At 31.1% G+C, this 6,689-nt stretch overlaps 1 long non-coding RNA gene across 1 annotated transcript; it reads right to left on the bottom strand.

The window, feature by feature from the left end:
• Positions 1–913: 913 nt before the first annotated feature.
• Positions 914–4,208, bottom strand: LOC121129890 (uncharacterized). Its single transcript, XR_005868561.2, has 4 exons — positions 2,810–4,208; positions 2,263–2,756; positions 1,448–2,207; positions 914–1,390 (listed from the first exon to the last, which is right to left on the bottom strand). It is a non-coding gene; the product is annotated as an uncharacterized lncRNA (long non-coding RNA).
• Positions 4,209–6,689: the final 2,481 nt, after the last annotated feature.

Consider the following 6,689-nt stretch of genomic DNA (forward strand, 5'->3'; position numbering starts at 1 on the left):
AAAACATATTCTTTATTCAAACAATCTTATACTAAAATACTACAGGACTGGTTTTTTTACATGCAGATCAAATTTGGTGATCGTCGTTCACAAAAAATGATCCATAAATAATCCACCCAATTAAGTTTTTAATACTAATCGTTTAAAGTCAATGTAAAGGACTTGCTTCAAACATTTGTAACATATTTCTAATTATTCTCTATAATTGACTAGATCTAAGATGTAAACCAAGGGAGTCCGCTAGCGGGAATTTTTGAAAAATTATCGAAAAAAGGTCATCTGATCAAATTTAAGCCCAGAAGATTTTTTTTATGGGGGCCTTCCCCTCCAAAAAATATATATAATCTACTGTATAGATATAATTGAATTAGTAATTTGTAACTATCTCCCGAAATTCAAAATTTCCCACAAATTTTTAATCCGCTGTTGATAATTAAAGATTTGAATTACCACCATTTCATAATTATTCAAATTGAAAGCATAGCAACAATTCAAAGTCTGAACTATGGAGTTTTTGAATAGCAAAAGAGGATCAAGGCACTTGTGCTTTAATGGATTCATATATAGAATCGACAGGAAATCTACGGAAACCTGGACTTGGCAGTGTATCGAAGCAAATTGCAAAGGACGAGTGAAGACACAATTGAGTCCACAGAATGGGGATGTGCCCATTTCTGGTTTATTGAGCCATTGTCATGTCCCAGTCCCATCAAAAATAGAAATAAAGAAATTGTACACTACAATAAAAAATTATGCTAAATCATCTTCCGAGTCCACTAGAGCAATTATTGCTAGCAATGTCAAAAATTTAAGTGAAGAAGCATCGGCTTCCTTAGGAACTAATAGAAACTTGGCCAAAACGATTAAGAGGACACGGCACAATAACATAGCTCCACCATCATCGGAACAAGAAATGGATTTGAAATTCCAGAGGAATTTCAAAAAACGAACGCTGGAGAACAATTTCTCCTGTATGATTCAGGTGTCGATGATGAACATCGAATTATAATATTTGGCACAACAAAAATGTTGGACTTAATGGCCAAATATAAGCATTGGTTCGTGGATGGAACATTTAAAGTCTGTCCTACTATATTTTACCAACTTTTCACTGTCCATGTACTTGTTATGGGGACAGTAATTCCATTTCTCTATGGATTACTTCCCAACAAGTCCCATGAGACTTATAAAAGATTTTGGAATGGACTTTTCCTTAGTTGTCATGGCCGAGTCTTCTATCCTAAAAGTATCCTGACAGATTTTGAACAGACAACTATAAAAGCAACACAGGATGCGTTTCCACTAACAAAATTACTTGGTTGCTTCTTTCATTTGGGGCAATCCCTTTGGTGACATATCCAAACTTCTGGACTGAGGCAAACATACATAACTAGCGAGGATTTTCGATTAAAAGCAAAAAAAACTACTTTCTTTGGCTTTTTTTTACCTCTGGACCAGGTTCCAGGAGCCTTTCAAGAGCTGACAGATACTTTTCCAGACGAATTGCGAGTCGTTGTAGACTATTTTGAAGAAACATACATAGGTAGACGGTACGGTGTAGCCAGAAGAGTTGCTAGGCATCCACCAGCTCTCTGGTATATGTACAATAGAGTGGCACAGGGATTACCAAGGACAAATAATTCTGTTGAGTCGTGGCATATGGGTTTCCAGTCCTCTCTTCAGTGCCATCATCCCTCTATCTGGAAATTAATAAATGTACTCACGCGAGAAAATGGACCCCAAGTACTAGATTTCTTGCGCGGATGTGCATTTAATTTTGAAATGAATGTATAATAAATATAATTTATATGTTTGTACATAATTTTAAAAAATAAGACTTTTGACATTATATAATTAATTTTTGTGTTAGTATAATTTCATTTAGTTCTTCTGTTCTAATTTAGAAATGTAATTCTAAATCTATACAATTCCACAGCAAACATTTAATCCCATTTATTTCATTGACAATTTTCGGAATAGTTCATTTTTATACTAAGGAAGATTAATAAGTATATTGGGGCATTTAGGCTACATTTATAATAAGAGCCCAAGGCTCTGGAGCACTTTTTCCAGAGAACAAGTTTAAGAAGTTTGTTCTGTATTAGAATATGCTTTTGACGAGTCTGTGTATAAGTATTCTTGAGTTATAAACAAATTCAACAAGAGTCCAAAGAATTTTCCGACCATATTGTATCAAGCACCAAATCCTAGAAGAGTTGGAATTAAAAAAAATAAAAATTGTAGAGTTTAAGTATGATATACCAAAGTCAATAATCGAGATGAAAAAACTGAATGATACAGTTGACTGAAAAGAAAGTTAAAGGAGTTTAGTGTTGGAGGAGATATTATAAGGCTAGTGTTGGAGGAGATAATATAAGGCAAGTGTTAAAGAATGAAGTACGGGGTCTCATCTTTGAACGTAACATCCCTTAGAGGCAGTGCACACGAAGTATATAAAATAATATAGGAGTTTATTCTAATATACCATAGATCAACTAAATTAAGGTAAGAGTTGAAGACGTCAGGGATCTTCTTAATCTACGGAGTTGACCATCGAGTCTTGTTCGCTTCTTTCACCCTTCAATACCATACTAAACTTCTTTTCTTCTTTTTTAAGAACAAGCTTAAGAAAAGCACACTCTGTGTTTGGAATATGTTTTGACAAATCTGTGTATAATTACTCTCGAGTCATAAACAAATTCAAGAAGAGTCTTAAGTATCCATTTTCCCCAATACATTGTATCAAACACTAAATCCTAGAAGAGTCAGAATCAGTAAAAGATTATTGTAGAGTTTAAGTATGATTTACCTAAGTTTAGGAGCGTTCCTAGCTTTCATCCTTTGGGGGACTTCGCCCCAAAAATTATCAACACCTTAATACAATACTTATATAAATTGTTTTATTTTATATATGATAAAATTTTGGGGGTGCCGAAGAAACTTTTGGGGCTAGCGATGCCACTCTTTAAGTCAATGATAGACATAGTAAAAACTGAATGATATAGTTGATTGCAGAGAAAGTTAAATAAGTTTAGTAAAGGAGGAAATAATTTAAGACATGAGTTAAAGAATGAAGTACGAGGTTCATATCTTCAATCTGTAACATGGATAATCAAGAAATTAGATCTAAAAGGAAGATAAACAAATAGAAATGACTCTGTAGCTCAACAACAGTGAGTATTTATCAAAAATAAGAAATTTTGAATGACAAAAAGTATCATGGAGGAAAAGATCAATAAACACTCAAATTTCATGCAATTTTCATAACGGGGAGCCCCTATTCCATACTATAGGTGGAAAATACCTTGAATTTTGATTTCAATTTTAAGAAAAGTTTATGGAAGTGTGCATTCTTCTTAATCGAAGGTTTCTAATCCATCCTTCTGTCACTCTATTCGTATTCCTCGTTAGAGAGGATAAATCATGTTCTATGCCACTTGAGAAAATAGATCAACTGATATAAACTAAATTTCAGAGTGAGAATGATAAATGATTGCACTATGTCTTGCCAATTCTCTCGCTCCCTTAGAGACGGAGCACAAAAGTATATAAAATGATATAGGAGTTTATTCTAATACACCATAGATTAACTAAATTCAGATAAGAGTTGAAGACGTCATGGATCTTCTTAGTCCACGGAGTTGACCATGGAGCCTTGTTCACTTCTTTTATTCCTTCAACACCACACAAGGAGATTTACCACAAACAAGCGAAGAAGATAGATATAGAAACAATAAATATTATTCAATTGATGAATTAGGGTTCTTAGTTATGGGGATATGCAATATTTGCTAAGCTATTCTACTGAGGGTGATAAATCAGCACTTTTCAACCTGCCAAATAGTGATCGAAAGACTGTTTCTCGTACAGAACGAATCTCTAGAACAGGATCTCCTCCACGAAGTATCAACTTCTTATCATCTCACTTTGCACTCCATTTCTCCTATTAAGATCTTGGGCGAGATTTAACTTCGAACAGTCTCAGCACATCATAAGAGCAAAAGCTTTTCCGCTTTTCCAACACGTTGGTTCAACGCCCCCCCTCTTTTGGTCATTGCGTTGGGCAAGACTCCCCCGGTATTATAGTAGAGTCTATTTCAAGACTCTATGCAGGCATACTAAATGCCACATACTAAGTAAATGGAATGCTACTCCTTATCTGATGACTCCATGCGTGCTTAGTTTCAGTATGTGGATAATATATTCTATTGTTAGTGACGACATGAACCTCTTGATTGAAAGTAATTCCAATATAATATAAATAAATAATACGCCGAAATGATACTACGCCAAATAGAAGCAAGCTAAAATGATCCGCCCTGAAAAGAGCCTCGATAAAAAGATGCACACCCAAAAAAGCGCGCCCAAATGAGTGGACAAGATACAAATTATATTTTGATTTTATACGAGTATATAAGACACATTTTAAAAATAAAAAAGGGTTAACTAGATTTAGTTGCAGTAGTGCATTTATTTATGAAAAAGCTGTATTCATACATTATCCATGCAACAACATTTATTAAAGCCGTATTACACGAAAATGACCCTTAAAACTTTCAACTTTTACAGGTTTGGCCTTTAAAGCCTTTAAAAAAAATCAAGCTTTTAGTGTATAGCTACGTTTCAGTCCCATATTTTGACCTATATAGTTAAACATTGACGTAAATAACAATATTATACAAACCAGCAGTATTTGAAAAATGAAATATATATTAATTTATCTTGATTAAAATTACTAAAAATTGGATTTAAGCACTAAAAAATTGATTAAAATGTAGTATTTTGCTTAGTAGCGAATATTTTTTTATTTTTTCTACAAGTGCTTTATATCTTAGCTGAAGTTAAATGATTATAACTTACATTTTAGTTTAAAATAGGTCGATTTTGATGGATTTTTTGTCTATTTTGTTTAATATTTATCAAGGAATTCATATAAAATAAGCTATTTACGTGACAATATATTAAGATATTTTTCCGTACGAGAAAAATTGAATCGGTAATATATTCATAAATTAATTAATGATTTTGAATATGAAGCTTCTATAAATTTGTTAAAGCCCTTAGATCTAAATTTTTATTCATATTAGTATATATTATTGTTGAAAAACGCATGAATAGTTTAATTTTTTTTACGGAACATTATCGTAATTGATATTCAATACAACCTGCCAGCTTATTTTATAAAGATTCCTTAATAAATAATAAAACATGATAGACCAAAAATCAATCAAAATCGACCTTTTTTAAATGCATTTAAAAAAAAATCAAAATATAAGGTCTATTCTAAAACTTAAGCTAGTATATAAAGCATTTCAGGAAAAAGTATAAAATGTATTCACTTCTAAATAAGGTCTTCCATTTTACTCGATTTTTTAGTGCTTATATACCTTTTTATATTAATTGTAAGCAAGATAAATTAAAAAAATATTGATCTTTCCTTTCAAAATATGGCAATGTATCATAGATCTAACTTAAAAACTTTATTTTTTGTAAATGTTTTAAAGGACAAAATTACATTATTTGAACATTTGAATGGTCATATTTGTGTTCTATGGCTTAAATAATAATAATAAAGGTGGATTTTAGCCTATGGGAGCTCCAAGACCTTCATTTTGTTGCATAGTGTAATAAATATTTATAGTTTGTACAAAATTTCAAGGGATTTTGGTAATCTTTTTGTATTGCTAAATCAGAGACTACTTCAACCGTCAATTAATCAAAGGTAGATCTATAAACACACCTTTTTCACTATAATTATTGAGTGAATAAAATAACAAATTTAGTTCTATAAAGTTGTTATCAAAAATATTTTATAACTTTTAATGAAAATATTGTAATTACTGTCCAAAAAAAGAGTAATTGTCGTTAAATCAATCGCTGCCTTCCCTCTCTCTATTTCTTCTTTAGCATATCACAGTCAAGTAATGTATCCAAATTTGTACATGTATATTTTACTTAGATTAAACCGAAGAATATAAACTTGTATCCACTCACCTTGGTGAACGATTATCTAAAAAAGTGTATTTCTTGTGCTAAGAGCCAAATCTTCGTAACTCAAATATTCACTTTACATAATTAAGCTCAAAAACTACGTTTTTTCGATATGAATTATGGTATTTTTCAATTTTTACAATAAAATGGACCTGAGAAATTTATTTCTATAGTATGAATTTCTTTGTTTTTAGGTAATATTATACTTTTCTGATAACACTTATATTTTTGACTTACGACAATTAGGCCCTCAACCCTCAATTTTTAAATACTTTACTTTGACTTATATTGATTATTTGTGGGTAAAAATGCCATTTTCCAACAAAAATTATGAAATTTAAAATCTTGAAGTACGATGAAAAACCTATAAACATTAACCAATATGTTTGAAACTTGATATTTCTTCATTCATTTTACCAAAATAAACTTTTTTAGGCAATGCCCTCCCCTAAATTTAAAAACAAGTTTAAGAACCTGTCTTGGGTACATTATACAAAAAATCCCTAGGTTTGTTTAACTTATTACTGTTGTCAAGGAACCTAAAGAATTTACTTTGCATGAAATTTTAATAAATTATATTTTAAACCCCTTTCTCTTGAAATAATATATAATTTGAAGTATTACATACAATATATCGAAAATTGCAGTAAAATGTAATCTAAATACAGTAAATGGATTTTTTGATGAAGATGAAGATA

This window comes from Lepeophtheirus salmonis, chromosome 14 (genome assembly GCF_016086655.4).
Source record: "Lepeophtheirus salmonis chromosome 14, UVic_Lsal_1.4, whole genome shotgun sequence".
Classification (NCBI taxonomy): domain Eukaryota; kingdom Metazoa; phylum Arthropoda; class Copepoda; order Siphonostomatoida; family Caligidae; genus Lepeophtheirus; species Lepeophtheirus salmonis.